The sequence below is a fragment of the Acipenser ruthenus genome, unplaced genomic scaffold, assembly GCF_902713425.1.
Source record: "Acipenser ruthenus unplaced genomic scaffold, fAciRut3.2 maternal haplotype, whole genome shotgun sequence".
In the NCBI taxonomy this organism is placed as follows: Eukaryota; Metazoa; Chordata; class Actinopteri; order Acipenseriformes; family Acipenseridae; genus Acipenser; species Acipenser ruthenus.
Genome location: NW_026708233.1, coordinates 20,943 through 37,314, shown reverse-complemented (window position 1 = coordinate 37,314; position 16,372 = coordinate 20,943). Strand labels below are relative to the sequence as shown.

The 16,372-nt window shown below is 40.2% G+C and overlaps 17 non-coding genes across 17 annotated transcripts; 13 read left to right on the top strand and 4 right to left on the bottom strand.

Annotated features, from left to right (window-relative positions):
• The first annotated feature begins 1,003 nt into the window (after positions 1–1,003).
• trnal-cag (transfer RNA leucine (anticodon CAG)) lies at positions 1,004–1,085 on the top strand. Its single transcript has one exon. It is a non-coding gene; the product is annotated as a tRNA-Leu (tRNA).
• A 288-nt stretch (positions 1,086–1,373) lies between these two features.
• Positions 1,374–1,447, top strand: trnai-aau (transfer RNA isoleucine (anticodon AAU)). The gene has a single exon. It is a non-coding gene; the product is annotated as a tRNA-Ile (tRNA).
• Positions 1,448–1,612: 165 nt separating this feature from the next.
• Positions 1,613–1,694, bottom strand: trnas-aga (transfer RNA serine (anticodon AGA)). The gene has a single exon. It is a non-coding gene; the product is annotated as a tRNA-Ser (tRNA).
• Positions 1,695–3,394: 1,700 nt separating this feature from the next.
• LOC131730292 (small nucleolar RNA U3) lies at positions 3,395–3,609 on the top strand. The gene has a single exon (XR_009323979.1). It is a non-coding gene; the product is annotated as a small nucleolar RNA U3 (small nucleolar RNA).
• Positions 3,610–4,721: 1,112 nt separating this feature from the next.
• On the top strand, positions 4,722–4,803 carry trnal-cag (transfer RNA leucine (anticodon CAG)). The gene has a single exon. It is a non-coding gene; the product is annotated as a tRNA-Leu (tRNA).
• A 288-nt stretch (positions 4,804–5,091) lies between these two features.
• trnai-aau (transfer RNA isoleucine (anticodon AAU)) lies at positions 5,092–5,165 on the top strand. Its single transcript has one exon. It is a non-coding gene; the product is annotated as a tRNA-Ile (tRNA).
• A 165-nt stretch (positions 5,166–5,330) lies between these two features.
• Positions 5,331–5,412, bottom strand: trnas-aga (transfer RNA serine (anticodon AGA)). The gene has a single exon. It is a non-coding gene; the product is annotated as a tRNA-Ser (tRNA).
• Positions 5,413–7,113: 1,701 nt separating this feature from the next.
• On the top strand, positions 7,114–7,328 carry LOC131730291 (small nucleolar RNA U3). Its single transcript, XR_009323978.1, has one exon. It is a non-coding gene; the product is annotated as a small nucleolar RNA U3 (small nucleolar RNA).
• A 1,482-nt stretch (positions 7,329–8,810) lies between these two features.
• Positions 8,811–8,884, top strand: trnai-aau (transfer RNA isoleucine (anticodon AAU)). Its single transcript has one exon. It is a non-coding gene; the product is annotated as a tRNA-Ile (tRNA).
• Positions 8,885–9,049: 165 nt separating this feature from the next.
• On the bottom strand, positions 9,050–9,131 carry trnas-aga (transfer RNA serine (anticodon AGA)). Its single transcript has one exon. It is a non-coding gene; the product is annotated as a tRNA-Ser (tRNA).
• A 1,701-nt stretch (positions 9,132–10,832) lies between these two features.
• Positions 10,833–11,047, top strand: LOC131730290 (small nucleolar RNA U3). The gene has a single exon (XR_009323977.1). It is a non-coding gene; the product is annotated as a small nucleolar RNA U3 (small nucleolar RNA).
• A 1,112-nt stretch (positions 11,048–12,159) lies between these two features.
• Positions 12,160–12,241, top strand: trnal-cag (transfer RNA leucine (anticodon CAG)). The gene has a single exon. It is a non-coding gene; the product is annotated as a tRNA-Leu (tRNA).
• Positions 12,242–12,529: 288 nt separating this feature from the next.
• Positions 12,530–12,603, top strand: trnai-aau (transfer RNA isoleucine (anticodon AAU)). The gene has a single exon. It is a non-coding gene; the product is annotated as a tRNA-Ile (tRNA).
• A 165-nt stretch (positions 12,604–12,768) lies between these two features.
• On the bottom strand, positions 12,769–12,850 carry trnas-aga (transfer RNA serine (anticodon AGA)). The gene has a single exon. It is a non-coding gene; the product is annotated as a tRNA-Ser (tRNA).
• A 1,701-nt stretch (positions 12,851–14,551) lies between these two features.
• On the top strand, positions 14,552–14,766 carry LOC131730289 (small nucleolar RNA U3). Its single transcript, XR_009323976.1, has one exon. It is a non-coding gene; the product is annotated as a small nucleolar RNA U3 (small nucleolar RNA).
• A 1,112-nt stretch (positions 14,767–15,878) lies between these two features.
• On the top strand, positions 15,879–15,960 carry trnal-cag (transfer RNA leucine (anticodon CAG)). The gene has a single exon. It is a non-coding gene; the product is annotated as a tRNA-Leu (tRNA).
• A 288-nt stretch (positions 15,961–16,248) lies between these two features.
• trnai-aau (transfer RNA isoleucine (anticodon AAU)) lies at positions 16,249–16,322 on the top strand. The gene has a single exon. It is a non-coding gene; the product is annotated as a tRNA-Ile (tRNA).
• The last annotated feature ends 50 nt before the right edge of the window (positions 16,323–16,372 follow it).

Below are 16,372 nucleotides of genomic sequence, written 5' to 3'. Positions count from 1 at the left end.
CGATTGGTTTCATACCAATACGCTTACATAACAGATATTGGTTATAGACAATGTCATATACACAGAAATGAACACGGACAGTGTTTATTAAGGGCTGACTCATTGACATGTTCGAGAGATCTAGGTGTACTGGACAAATCTACTGGATTATTTTCCATGTCGTAATTGTGCCGCCTGTGATAATGCGTTTGCGTTTTACAAGCCATACAACGAAAAAAGAGTACAGTGTCTTACAAGTGATGACCTGTGCTTCAACGCATGTCATTTATTTGTTTTTTTGTCCTTGCCATTTGCAATATGTTGGTAAAACTACTAGACAGTGACGATTGCGCATTGATGAGCAAGCATAAAAGTTCAATTAGGAGAAAAGATATCCATTCACCACTAGCTAGACATTTCGTAGATGCCAAACATTCCATTTCAGATCTGAAATACCGCAGCATACAAAAAATATTTCAAGCTCGAGGACGTGATAATCTCGATCAAAAACTATTACAATGTGAATCCAAATGGATCTTCTATCTCCATATGGTACAACCCGAGGGATTAAATGAAGCGCTAGGATTATCCTGTTTTCTGTGATATAATGCGCAACCATACTTGTCTTTCATAAGATCTGAAAATAAATTATAGCGCTTTGAGATTATGTCTGTTATTAGCAGATTGTTTAGAAATGTACTCAAATATGTTACAACTGTTCTGTCTACGAAATATATCTGTAACATTTATGTAATGCCTTTGTGGTTTTTTGATGAAGTTCATTTGCTAACAGACTGTTCTGATTTTGATTCAAACCGTGAAGCGATCGCTCTGTTTGCAGTATATTTTCTTTCAGTAAGAGGAGTGTCCTTGTGATTCCATACAAAATGCGACAAAACCTGTCGCCCTCCTTAATATAAACAGAAAAAGAACAAGTACACGCACACGCCAGGTGATTTACTGCAGCGTCAGACATGGGAGGTTCAGCAGTGTGCTGCAGCGTTGTGCAAAGTCGTCGGTGTAAGTCAGGATGGCCGAGCGGTCTAAGGCGCTGTGGTCAGGTCGCAGTCTCCATGGAGGCGTGGGCTCGAACCCCACTTCTGACAACAGTTCTTGTTAATTTATTTCTAAAACGTCCACCGAATGCTTGGTAATTTTACATGTTTTTCTTTTTAGTATTCAAATCACAGCTTTTTAAATGAGAGAAAGTCACCGCAAGCCCGCACCTCGCCACTTTCTTCACACTGCTAAACTGCCTCATAAAGATGAGACCTCTAATTATGCCTTTCCAATACTTTGAATGTGTTATTGTTGAGTTTAACATAACATCTTGGTAATCATAATGTCCGCAGGCCTTGTTTTTCTCGGGTTTTATTAACGCGCTCCATGCGTGTGGCCGGTTAGCTCAGTTGGTTAGAGCGTGGTGCTAATAACGCCAAGGTCGCGGGTTCGATCCCCGTACGGGCCATGACTTCTCTTCTTTAAAGAAACCACAGCATTTGGAATGGTGCCAAAATGAACATTCTTTAACAAAATGAACCGGTGCGATATGAAGTAGAACCAGTAATATTTCAAATTCCTCATCTTTAAACATGTATTAGGAATGAACACATACAATTAAAAAGAAAGCTTACGTAGTCGGCAGGATTCGAACCTGCGCGGGGAAACCCCAATGGATTTCTAGTCCATCGCCTTAACCACTCGGCCACGACTACATGTTCTTACATTGGACTGTGAAATGATCCATATTATTGTCAAAAGAAGTAAAAGACACCCGCGGTAATGCTGCAGATGGCAGTATAGGCTAACATGAACCGAAGTCAAATGCCTTTGTTGAAACTCCATCGATTTATACAAGGCAAGCACACGTGGGAAATGTAAATACAATATCCTTTCTGTCAACGTTCATAATAATGAATACATCTTTATTTCAAAATACGTAACAATTTAAGTGATCTTTTCAAACCACCCATACACAAAAAACAAAGTAGATCTTGATTTCAACTGAAAAACTGATTTGCTTCATGGCTGCTGCCACAGCACTCAAGCACGTTGTGGCTAGCGTGAGCGGACTTAGCAGATAACAAGATCTACAAAATATCACATGCCAATAAAACATAACACAATTATGTTCGATTTTATAACAAAACCCCACCCCAGATGGGACTCGAACCCACTATCCCTGGCTCAGGAGGCCAGTGGCCTTAGCCATTAGGCCACTAGGGCTGACATGGGAAGCGCACATTTGGTAGTTCTAAAGAAAGTGGGAACAATAGTATCGTGGTTTCATAAATATCCAAGCCATCTTTGGTGTTCAAACAAAGCAGTTACATTGGGAAAGGGCCGTACTTATCAGTAAGTGTTTGAAATACATGTGGGAAGATTTAAGATTGTGAAGAAGTTTTAATATGCTTCGTATTTGCGCATTGGTAACCTTACATAATTACGTTTTGATTAATGCCACTTCCTTACCTGACAGTAGTCAGGGTGACGATACAAGACCAAAGCCAATAAACCTGTTATTTTCCTGTCCTTTCATTACCATATTCTAGTGTGCTTGTTCAGAATATGCGTGAATCCTGAAAACGTCTTGCTAATATGTGAACAAAGCCAGCATTCACTTTATTGATCACCATGTGGAATAGCCGCTATTGGAACACACATGATTGTGTTAAAGATGTTAATAGACTTTCAATGTACACGTTTTAGAGCTGAACGTTTGTTGAGACAGTTCAAACGCTGTAGCAGTGTTTACCTATTTCATGGATGTTTGCTTTTTCGTCTTACTCTGGAAAAAATAATAATAGCAATAGAAAAATGTAGGCAAAACAATTTTTGAGAACCGCATTTGGGTGAAAAATGAACAGTTTCAAAACACATTTGTAAACGCATTGGATTCTATTATGGTGTTTCCGAGCTGTTGAATGTTTCTTATTATATACAGGTTTACTGGCTTGACAGAAAGGCGATTGACAAAAAGAATGCCTCGTCCCTGCGTGGGCTTGAAACAGCAACGTTTTGGTTAAGCCGAACGCGCTCACCGATTACGTTGTTTTATTAGATAACACCCTCGGAGCCCAACAGAACACTGTATGCGTATAATTAAAATATTTACGGTTCAAATGGGAATCGTATTCATCAGATTTTAAGCACACATTTGATAGACGTCACAGTGCAAAGGAGGAAGGCAGGCAATGCAAATGAGGCAACTGGCTCGTACTTTTTAAATCATACCAAAAAATTGAACCCAATTAAGCTTTTAACCGCCTGCAGTCTGGAATGAGTTTGAAATGTTATTGTAACAACTCACTGGGCTACAGTAATTGCATTATTGAAAGTGCTCCTGTTTATTTGTCACCGGCACAGCTACCGGTGCCACTCAGAGTTGGAGGGAGACGGTCGGCCACTTGCCCATAAAACAATACTTTCAGGGATCATTTCTATAGTGATTTGCTAGCGAAATGCGTTTTGAAAGTGTTTGGGCTCGCTACCCACGAGGAAGAGTGAGAGTGTTCGTTTTTGAGCGTGAAGAAGACAGCGAGTGTTGTTTTTGACCAACTGCTCGCTGTTATTGATGACCGCTCCAGTGTTCCTTAGGGGGCTGGAGGAAGCGGACACGTTCTGAGTGGGTGTCTTACCAAAACGTAAGAAAGATGAACTACAGTTGCAAAGCACTGCTGCTTTTTCGATGATTGATTAAAACTATCAAACTGACTGAAAACACGGATCGCATTAATTGCGATTGGTTTCATACCAATACGCTTACATAACAGATATTGGTTATAGACAATGTCATATACACAGAAATGAACACGGACAGTGTTTATTAAGGGCTGACTCATTGACATGTTCGAGAGATCTAGGTGTACTGGACAAATCTACTGGATTATTTTCCATGTCGTAATTGTGCCGCCTGTGATAATGCGTTTGCGTTTTACAAGCCATACAACGAAAAAAGAGTACAGTGTCTTACAAGTGATGACCTGTGCTTCAACGCATGTCATTTATTTGTTTTTTTGTCCTTGCCATTTGCAATATGTTGGTAAAACTACTAGACAGTGACGATTGCGCATTGATGAGCAAGCATAAAAGTTCAATTAGGAGAAAAGATATCCATTCACCACTAGCTAGACATTTCGTAGATGCCAAACATTCCATTTCAGATCTGAAATACCGCAGCATACAAAAAATATTTCAAGCTCGAGGACGTGATAATCTCGATCAAAAACTATTACAATGTGAATCCAAATGGATCTTCTATCTCCATATGGTACAACCCGAGGGATTAAATGAAGCGCTAGGATTATCCTGTTTTCTGTGATATAATGCGCAACCATACTTGTCTTTCATAAGATCTGAAAATAAATTATAGCGCTTTGAGATTATGTCTGTTATTAGCAGATTGTTTAGAAATGTACTCAAATATGTTACAACTGTTCTGTCTACGAAATATATCTGTAACATTTATGTAATGCCTTTGTGGTTTTTTGATGAAGTTCATTTGCTAACAGACTGTTCTGATTTTGATTCAAACCGTGAAGCGATCGCTCTGTTTGCAGTATATTTTCTTTCAGTAAGAGGAGTGTCCTTGTGATTCCATACAAAATGCGACAAAACCTGTCGCCCTCCTTAATATAAACAGAAAAAGAACAAGTACACGCACACGCCAGGTGATTTACTGCAGCGTCAGACATGGGAGGTTCAGCAGTGTGCTGCAGCGTTGTGCAAAGTCGTCGGTGTAAGTCAGGATGGCCGAGCGGTCTAAGGCGCTGTGGTCAGGTCGCAGTCTCCATGGAGGCGTGGGCTCGAACCCCACTTCTGACAACAGTTCTTGTTAATTTATTTCTAAAACGTCCACCGAATGCTTGGTAATTTTACATGTTTTTCTTTTTAGTATTCAAATCACAGCTTTTTAAATGAGAGAAAGTCACCGCAAGCCCGCACCTCGCCACTTTCTTCACACTGCTAAACTGCCTCATAAAGATGAGACCTCTAATTATGCCTTTCCAATACTTTGAATGTGTTATTGTTGAGTTTAACATAACATCTTGGTAATCATAATGTCCGCAGGCCTTGTTTTTCTCGGGTTTTATTAACGCGCTCCATGTGTGTGGCCGGTTAGCTCAGTTGGTTAGAGCGTGGTGCTAATAACGCCAAGGTCGCGGGTTCGATCCCCGTACGGGCCATGACTTTTCTTCTTTAAAGAAACCACAGCATTTGGAATGGTGCCAAAATGAACATTCTTTAACAAAATGAACCGGTGCGATATGAAGTAGAACCAGTAATATTTCAAATTCCTCATCTTTAAACATGTATTAGGAATGAACACATACAATTAAAAAGAAAGCTTACGTAGTCGGCAGGATTCGAACCTGCGCGGGGAAACCCCAATGGATTTCTAGTCCATCGCCTTAACCACTCGGCCACGACTACATGTTCTTACATTGGACTGTGAAATGATCCATATTATTGTCAAAAGAAGTAAAAGACACCCGCGGTAATGCTGCAGATGGCAGTATAGGCTAACATGAACCGAAGTCAAATGCCTTTGTTGAAACTCCATCGATTTATACAAGGCAAGCACACGTGGGAAATGTAAATACAATATCCTTTCTGTCAACGTTCATAATAATGAATACATCTTTATTTCAAAATACGTAACAATTTAAGTGATCTTTTCAAACCACCCATACACAAAAAACAAAGTAGATCTTGATTTCAACTGAAAAACTGACTTGCTTCATGGCTGCTGCCACAGCACTCAAGCACGTTGTGGCTAGCGTGAGCGGACTTAGCAGATAACAAGATCTACAAAATATCACATGCCAATAAAACATAACACAATTATGTTCGATTTTATAACAAAACCCCACCCCAGATGGGACTCGAACCCACTATCCCTGGCTTAGGAGGCCAGTGGCCTTAGCCATTAGGCCACTAGGGCTGACATGGGAAGCGCACATTTGGTAGTTCTAAAGAAAGTGGGAACAATAGTATCGTGGTTTCATAAATATCCAAGCCATCTTTGGTGTTCAAACAAAGCAGTTACATTGGGAAAGGGCCGTACTTATCAGTAAGTGTTTGAAATGCATGTGGGAAGATTTAAGATTGTGAAGAAGTTTTAATATGCTTCGTATTTGCGCATTGGTAACCTTACATAATTACGTTTTGATTAATGCCACTTCCTTACCTGACAGTAGTCAGGGTGACGATACAAGACCAAAGCCAATAAACCTGTTATTTTCCTGTCCTTTCATTACCATATTCTAGTGTGCTTGTTCAGAATATGCGTGAATCCTGAAAACGTCTTGCTAATATGTGAACAAAGCCAGCATTCACTTTATTGATCACCATGTGGAATAGCCGCTATTGGAACACACATGATTGTGTTAAAGATGTTAATAGACTTTCAATGTACACGTTTTAGAGCTGAACGTTTGTTGAGACAGTTCAAGCGCTGTAGCAGTGTTTACCTATTTCATGGATGTTTGCTTTTTCGTCTTACTCTGGAAAAAATAATAATAGCAATAGAAAAATGTAGGCAAAACAATTTTTGAGAACCGCATTTGGGTGAAAAATGAACAGTTTCAAAACACATTTGTAAACGCATTGGATTCTATTATGGTGTTTCCGAGCTGTTGAATGTTTCTTATTATATACAGGTTTACTGGCTTGACAGAAAGGCGATTGACAAAAAGAATGCCTCGTCCCTGCGTGGGCTTGAAACAGCAACGTTTTGGTTAAGCCGAACGCGCTCACCGATTACGTTGTTTTATTAGATAACACCCTCGGAGCCCAACAGAACACTGTATGCGTATAATTAAAATATTTACGGTTCAAATGGGAATCGTATTCATCAGATTTTAAGCACACATTTGATAGACGTCACAGTGCAAAGGAGGAAGGCAGGCAATGCAAATGAGGCAACTGGCTCGTACTTTTTAAATCATACCAAAAAATTGAACCCAATTAAGCTTTTAACCGCCTGCAGTCTGGAATGAGTTTGAAATGTTATTGTAACAACTCACTGGGCTACAGCAATTGCATTATATGAAAGTGCTCCTGTTTATTTGTCACCGGCACAGCTACCGGTGCCACTCAGAGTTGGAGGGAGACGGTCGGCCACTTGCCCATAAAACAATACTTTCAGGGATCATTTCTATAGTGATTTGCTAGCGAAATGCGTTTTGAAAGTGTTTGGGCTCGCTACCCACGAGGAAGAGTGAGAGTGTTCGTTTTTGAGCGTGAAGAAGACAGCGAGTGTTGTTTTTGACCAACTGCTCGCTGTTATTGATGACCGCTCCAGTGTTCCTTAGGGGGCTGGAGGAAGCGGACACGTTCTGAGTGGGTGTCTTACCAAAACGTAAGAAAGATGAACTACAGTTGCAAAGCACTGCTGCTTTTTCGATGATTGATTAAAACTATCAAACTGACTGAAAACACGGATCGCATTAATTGCGATTGGTTTCATACCAATACGCTTACATAACAGATATTGGTTATAGACAATGTCATATACACAGAAATGAACACGGACAGTGTTTATTAAGGGCTGACTCATTGACATGTTCGAGAGATCTAGGTGTACTGGACAAATCTACTGGATTATTTTCCATGTCGTAATTGTGCCGCCTGTGATAATGCGTTTGCGTTTTACAAGCCATACAACGAAAAAAGAGTACAGTGTCTTACAAGTGATGACCTGTGCTTCAACGCATGTCATTTATTTGTTTTTTTGTCCTTGCCATTTGCAATATGTTGGTAAAACTACTAGACAGTGACGATTGCGCATTGATGAGCAAGCATAAAAGTTCAATTAGGAGAAAAGATATCCATTCACCACTAGCTAGACATTTCGTAGATGCCAAACATTCCATTTCAGATCTGAAATACCGCAGCATACAAAAAATATTTCAAGCTCGAGGACGTGATAATCTCGATCAAAAACTATTACAATGTGAATCCAAATGGATCTTCTATCTCCATATGGTACAACCCGAGGGATTAAATGAAGCGCTAGGATTATCCTGTTTTCTGTGATATAATGCGCAACCATACTTGTCTTTCATAAGATCTGAAAATAAATTATAGCGCTTTGAGATTATGTCTGTTATTAGCAGATTGTTTAGAAATGTACTCAAATATGTTACAACTGTTCTGTCTACGAAATATATCTGTAACATTTATGTAATGCCTTTGTGGTTTTTTGATGAAGTTCATTTGCTAACAGACTGTTCTGATTTTGATTCAAACCGTGAAGCGATCGCTCTGTTTGCAGTATATTTTCTTTCAGTAAGAGGAGTGTCCTTGTGATTCCATACAAAATGCGACAAAACCTGTCGCCCTCCTTAATATAAACAGAAAAAGAACAAGTACACGCACACGCCAGGTGATTTACTGCAGCGTCAGACATGGGAGGTTCAGCAGTGTGCTGCAGCGTTGTGCAAAGTCGTCGGTGTAAGTCAGGATGGCCGAGCGGTCTAAGGCGCTGTGGTCAGTTCGCAGTCTCCATGGAGGCGTGGGCTCGAACCCCACTTCTGACAACAGTTCTTGTTAATTTATTTCTAAAACGTCCACCGAATGCTTGGTAATTTTACATGTTTTTCTTTTTAGTATTCAAATCACAGCTTTTTAAATGAGAGAAAGTCACCGCAAGCCCGCACCTCGCCACTTTCTTCACACTGCTAAACTGCCTCATAAAGATGAGACCTCTAATTATGCCTTTCCAATACTTTGAATGTGTTATTGTTGAGTTTAACATAACATCTTGGTAATCATAATGTCCGCAGGCCTTGTTTTTCTCGGGTTTTATTAACGCGCTCCATGTGTGTGGCCGGTTAGCTCAGTTGGTTAGAGCGTGGTGCTAATAACGCCAAGGTCGCGGGTTCGATCCCCGTACGGGCCATGACTTCTCTTCTTTAAAGAAACCACAGCATTTGGAATGGTGCCAAAATGAACATTCTTTAACAAAATGAACCGGTGCGATATGAAGTAGAACCAGTAATATTTCAAATTCCTCATCTTTAAACATGTATTAGGAATGAACACATACAATTAAAAAGAAAGCTTACGGAGTCGGCAGGATTCGAACCTGCGCGGGGAAACCCCAATGGATTTCTAGTCCATCGCCTTAACCACTCGGCCACGACTACATGTTCTTACATTGGACTGTGAAATGATCCATATTATTGTCAAAAGAAGTAAAAGACACCCGCGGTAATGCTGCAGATGGCAGTATAGGCTAACATGAACCGAAGTCAAATGCCTTTGTTGAAACTCCATCGATTTATACAAGGCAAGCACACGTGGGAAATGTAAATACAATATCCTTTCTGTCAACGTTCATAATAATGAATACATCTTTATTTCAAAATACGTAACAATTTAAGTGATCTTTTCAAACCACCCATACACAAAAAACAAAGTAGATCTTGATTTCAACTGAAAAACTGACTTGCTTCATGGCTGCTGCCACAGCACTCAAGCACGTTGTGGCTAGCGTGAGCGGACTTAGCAGATAACAAGATCTACAAAATATCACATGCCAATAAAACATAACACAATTATGTTCGATTTTATAACAAAACCCCACCCCAGATGGGACTCGAACCCACTATCCCTGGCTTAGGAGGCCAGTGGCCTTAGCCATTAGGCCACTAGGGCTGACATGGGAAGCGCACATTTGGTAGTTCTAAAGAAAGTGGGAACAATAGTATCGTGGTTTCATAAATATCCAAGCCATCTTTGGTGTTCAAACAAAGCAGTTACATTGGGAAAGGGCCGTACTTATCAGTAAGTGTTTGAAATACATGTGGGAAGATTTAAGATTGTGAAGAAGTTTTAATATGCTTCGTATTTGCGCATTGGTAACCTTACATAATTACGTTTTGATTAATGCCACTTCCTTACCTGACAGTAGTCAGGGTGACGATACAAGACCAAAGCCAATAAACCTGTTATTTTCCTGTCCTTTCATTACCATATTCTAGTGTGCTTGTTCAGAATATGCGTGAATCCTGAAAACGTCTTGCTAATATGTGAACAAAGCCAGCATTCACTTTATTGATCACCATGTGGAATAGCCGCTATTGGAACACACATGATTGTGTTAAAGATGTTAATAGACTTTCAATGTACACGTTTTAGAGCTGAACGTTTGTTGAGACAGTTCAAGCGCTGTAGCAGTGTTTACCTATTTCATGGATGTTTGCTTTTTCGTCTTACTCTGGAAAAAATAATAATAGCAATAGAAAAATGTAGGCAAAACAATTTTTGAGAACCGCATTTGGGTGAAAAATGAACAGTTTCAAAACACATTTGTAAACGCATTGGATTCTATTATGGTGTTTCCGAGCTGTTGAATGTTTCTTATTATATACAGGTTTACTGGCTTGACAGAAAGGCGATTGACAAAAAGAATGCCTCGTCCCTGCGTGGGCTTGAAACAGCAACGTTTTGGTTAAGCCGAACGCGCTCACCGATTACGTTGTTTTATTAGATAACACCCTCGGAGCCCAACAGAACACTGTATGCGTATAATTAAAATATTTACGGTTCAAATGGGAATCGTATTCATCAGATTTTAAGCACACATTTGATAGACGTCACAGTGCAAAGGAGGAAGGCAGGCAATGCAAATGAGGCAACTGGCTCGTACTTTTTAAATCATACCAAAAAATTGAACCCAATTAAGCTTTTAACCGCCTGCAGTCTGGAATGAGTTTGAAATGTTATTGTAACAACTCACTGGGCTACAGCAATTGCATTATATGAAAGTGCTCCTGTTTATTTGTCACCGGCACAGCTACCGGTGCCACTCAGAGTTGGAGGGAGACGGTCGGCCACTTGCCCATAAAACAATACTTTCAGGGATCATTTCTATAGTGATTTGCTAGCGAAATGCGTTTTGAAAGTGTTTGGGCTCGCTACCCACGAGGAAGAGTGAGAGTGTTCGTTTTTGAGCGTGAAGAAGACAGCGAGTGTTGTTTTTGACCAACTGCTCGCTGTTATTGATGACCGCTCCAGTGTTCCTTAGGGGGCTGGAGGAAGCGGACACGTTCTGAGTGGGTGTCTTACCAAAACGTAAGAAAGATGAACTACAGTTGCAAAGCACTGCTGCTTTTTCGATGATTGATTAAAACTATCAAACTGACTGAAAACACGGATCGCATTAATTGCGATTGGTTTCATACCAATACGCTTACATAACAGATATTGGTTATAGACAATGTCATATACACAGAAATGAACACGGACAGTGTTTATTAAGGGCTGACTCATTGACATGTTCGAGAGATCTAGGTGTACTGGACAAATCTACTGGATTATTTTCCATGTCGTAATTGTGCCGCCTGTGATAATGCGTTTGCGTTTTACAAGCCATACAACGAAAAAAGAGTACAGTGTCTTACAAGTGATGACCTGTGCTTCAACGCATGTCATTTATTTGTTTTTTTGTCCTTGCCATTTGCAATATGTTGGTAAAACTACTAGACAGTGACGATTGCGCATTGATGAGCAAGCATAAAAGTTCAATTAGGAGAAAAGATATCCATTCACCACTAGCTAGACATTTCGTAGATGCCAAACATTCCATTTCAGATCTGAAATACCGCAGCATACAAAAAATATTTCAAGCTCGAGGACGTGATAATCTCGATCAAAAACTATTACAATGTGAATCCAAATGGATCTTCTATCTCCATATGGTACAACCCGAGGGATTAAATGAAGCGCTAGGATTATCCTGTTTTCTGTGATATAATGCGCAACCATACTTGTCTTTCATAAGATCTGAAAATAAATTATAGCGCTTTGAGATTATGTCTGTTATTAGCAGATTGTTTAGAAATGTACTCAAATATGTTACAACTGTTCTGTCTACGAAATATATCTGTAACATTTATGTAATGCCTTTGTGGTTTTTTGATGAAGTTCATTTGCTAACAGACTGTTCTGATTTTGATTCAAACCGTGAAGCGATCGCTCTGTTTGCAGTATATTTTCTTTCAGTAAGAGGAGTGTCCTTGTGATTCCATACAAAATGCGACAAAACCTGTCGCCCTCCTTAATATAAACAGAAAAAGAACAAGTACACGCACACGCCAGGTGATTTACTGCAGCGTCAGACATGGGAGGTTCAGCAGTGTGCTGCAGCGTTGTGCAAAGTCGTCGGTGTAAGTCAGGATGGCCGAGCGGTCTAAGGCGCTGTGGTCAGGTCGCAGTCTCCATGGAGGCGTGGGCTCGAACCCCACTTCTGACAACAGTTCTTGTTAATTTATTTCTAAAACGTCCACCGAATGCTTGGTAATTTTACATGTTTTTCTTTTTAGTATTCAAATCACAGCTTTTTAAATGAGAGAAAGTCACCGCAAGCCCGCACCTCGCCACTTTCTTCACACTGCTAAACTGCCTCATAAAGATGAGACCTCTAATTATGCCTTTCCAATACTTTGAATGTGTTATTGTTGAGTTTAACATAACATCTTGGTAATCATAATGTCCGCAGGCCTTGTTTTTCTCGGGTTTTATTAACGCGCTCCATGTGTGTGGCCGGTTAGCTCAGTTGGTTAGAGCGTGGTGCTAATAACGCCAAGGTCGCGGGTTCGATCCCCGTACGGGCCATGACTTTTCTTCTTTAAAGAAACCACAGCATTTGGAATGGTGCCAAAATGAACATTCTTTAACTAAATGAACCGGTGCGATATGAAGTAGAACCAGTAATATTTCAGATTCCTCATCTTTAAACATGTATTAGGAATGAACACATACAATTAAAAAGAAAGCTTACGTAGTCGGCAGGATTCGAACCTGCGCGGGGAAACCCCAATGGATTTCTAGTCCATCGCCTTAACCACTCGGCCACGACTACATGTTCTTACATTGGACTGTGAAATGATCCATATTATTGTCAAAAGAAGTAAAAGACACCCGCGGTAATGCTGCAGATGGCAGTATAGGCTAACATGAACCGAAGTCAAATGCCTTTGTTGAAACTCCATCGATTTATACAAGGCAAGCACACGTGGGAAATGTAAATACAATATCCTTTCTGTCAACGTTCATAATAATGAATACATCTTTATTTCAAAATACGTAACAATTTAAGTGATCTTTTCAAACCACCCATACACAAAAAACAAAGTAGATCTTGATTTCAACTGAAAAACTGACTTGCTTCATGGCTGCTGCCACAGCACTCAAGCACGTTGTGGCTAGCGTGAGCGGACTTAGCAGATAACAAGATCTACAAAATATCACATGCCAATAAAACATAACACAATTATGTTCGATTTTATAACAAAACCCCACCCCAGATGGGACTCGAACCCACTATCCCTGGCTTAGGAGGCCAGTGGCCTTAGCCATTAGGCCACTAGGGCTGACATGGGAAGCGCACATTTGGTAGTTCTAAAGAAAGTGGGAACAATAGTATCGTGGTTTCATAAATATCCAAGCCATCTTTGGTGTTCAAACAAAGCAGTTACATTGGGAAAGGGCCGTACTTATCAGTAAGTGTTTGAAATGCATGTGGGAAGATTTAAGATTGTGAAGAAGTTTTAATATGCTTCGTATTTGCGCATTGGTAACCTTACATAATTACGTTTTGATTAATGCCACTTCCTTACCTGACAGTAGTCAGGGTGACGATACAAGACCAAAGCCAATAAACCTGTTATTTTCCTGTCCTTTCATTACCATATTCTAGTGTGCTTGTTCAGAATATGCGTGAATCCTGAAAACGTCTTGCTAATATGTGAACAAAGCCAGCATTCACTTTATTGATCACCATGTGGAATAGCCGCTATTGGAACACACATGATTGTGTTAAAGATGTTAATAGACTTTCAATGTACACGTTTTAGAGCTGAACGTTTGTTGAGACAGTTCAAGCGCTGTAGCAGTGTTTACCTATTTCATGGATGTTTGCTTTTTCGTCTTACTCTGGAAAAAATAATAATAGCAATAGAAAAATGTAGGCAAAACAATTTTTGAGAACCGCATTTGGGTGAAAAATGAACAGTTTCAAAACACATTTGTAAACGCATTGGATTCTATTATGGTGTTTCCGAGCTGTTGAATGTTTCTTATTATATACAGGTTTACTGGCTTGACAGAAAGGCGATTGACAAAAAGAATGCCTCGTCCCTGCGTGGGCTTGAAACAGCAACGTTTTGGTTAAGCCGAACGCGCTCACCGATTACGTTGTTTTATTAGATAACACCCTCGGAGCCCAACAGAACACTGTATGCGTATAATTAAAATATTTACGGTTCAAATGGGAATCGTATTCATCAGATTTTAAGCACACGTTTGATAGACGTCACAGTGCAAAGGAGGAAGGCAGGCAATGCAAATGAGGCAACTGGCTCGTACTTTTTAAATCATACCAAAAAATTGAACCCAATTAAGCTTTTAACCGCCTGCAGTCTGGAATGAGTTTGAAATGTTATTGTAACAACTCACTGGGCTACAGCAATTGCATTATATGAAAGTGCTCCTGTTTATTTGTCACCGGCACAGCTACCGGTGCCACTCAGAGTTGGAGGGAGACGGTCGGCCACTTGCCCATAAAACAATACTTTCAGGGATCATTTCTATAGTGATTTGCTAGCGAAATGCGTTTTGAAAGTGTTTGGGCTCGCTACCCACGAGGAAGAGTGAGAGTGTTCGTTTTTGAGCGTGAAGAAGACAGCGAGTGTTGTTTTTGACCAACTGCTCGCTGTTATTGATGACCGCTCCAGTGTTCCTTAGGGGGCTGGAGGAAGCGGACACGTTCTGAGTGGGTGTCTTACCAAAACGTAAGAAAGATGAACTACAGTTGCAAAGCACTGCTGCTTTTTCGATGATTGATTAAAACTATCAAACTGACTGAAAACACGGATCGCATTAATTGCGATTGGTTTCATACCAATACGCTTACATAACAGATATTGGTTATAGACAATGTCATATACACAGAAATGAACACGGACAGTGTTTATTAAGGGCTGACTCATTGACATGTTCGAGAGATCTAGGTGTACTGGACAAATCTACTGGATTATTTTCCATGTCGTAATTGTGCCGCCTGTGATAATGCGTTTGCGTTTTACAAGCCATACAACGAAAAAAGAGTACAGTGTCTTACAAGTGATGACCTGTGCTTCAACGCATGTCATTTATTTGTTTTTTTGTCCTTGCCATTTGCAATATGTTGGTAAAACTACTAGACAGTGACGATTGCGCATTGATGAGCAAGCATAAAAGTTCAATTAGGAGAAAAGATATCCATTCACCACTAGCTAGACATTTCGTAGATGCCAAACATTCCATTTCAGATCTGAAATACCGCAGCATACAAAAAATATTTCAAGCTCGAGGACGTGATAATCTCGATCAAAAACTATTACAATGTGAATCCAAATGGATCTTCTATCTCCATATGGTACAACCCGAGGGATTAAATGAAGCGCTAGGATTATCCTGTTTTCTGTGATATAATGCGCAACCATACTTGTCTTTCATAAGATCTGAAAATAAATTATAGCGCTTTGAGATTATGTCTGTTATTAGCAGATTGTTTAGAAATGTACTCAAATATGTTACAACTGTTCTGTCTACGAAATATATCTGTAACATTTATGTAATGCCTTTGTGGTTTTTTGATGAAGTTCATTTGCTAACAGACTGTTCTGATTTTGATTCAAACCGTGAAGCGATCGCTCTGTTTGCAGTATATTTTCTTTCAGTAAGAGGAGTGTCCTTGTGATTCCATACAAAATGCGACAAAACCTGTCGCCCTCCTTAATATAAACAGAAAAAGAACAAGTACACGCACACGCCAGGTGATTTACTGCAGCGTCAGACATGGGAGGTTCAGCAGTGTGCTGCAGCGTTGTGCAAAGTCGTCGGTGTAAGTCAGGATGGCCGAGCGGTCTAAGGCGCTGTGGTCAGGTCGCAGTCTCCATGGAGGCGTGGGCTCGAACCCCACTTCTGACAACAGTTCTTGTTAATTTATTTCTAAAACGTCCACCGAATGCTTGGTAATTTTACATGTTTTTCTTTTTAGTATTCAAATCACAGCTTTTTAAATGAGAGAAAGTCACCGCAAGCCCGCACCTCGCCACTTTCTTCACACTGCTAAACTGCCTCATAAAGATGAGACCTCTAATTATGCCTTTCCAATACTTTGAATGTGTTATTGTTGAGTTTAACATAACATCTTGGTAATCATAATGTCCGCAGGCCTTGTTTTTCTCGGGTTTTATTAACGCGCTCCATGTGTGTGGCCGGTTAGCTCAGTTGGTTAGAGCGTGGTGCTAATAACGCCAAGGTCGCGGGTTCGATCCCCGTACGGGCCATGACTTTTCTTCTTTAAAGAAACCACAGCATTTGGAATGGTGCCAAAATG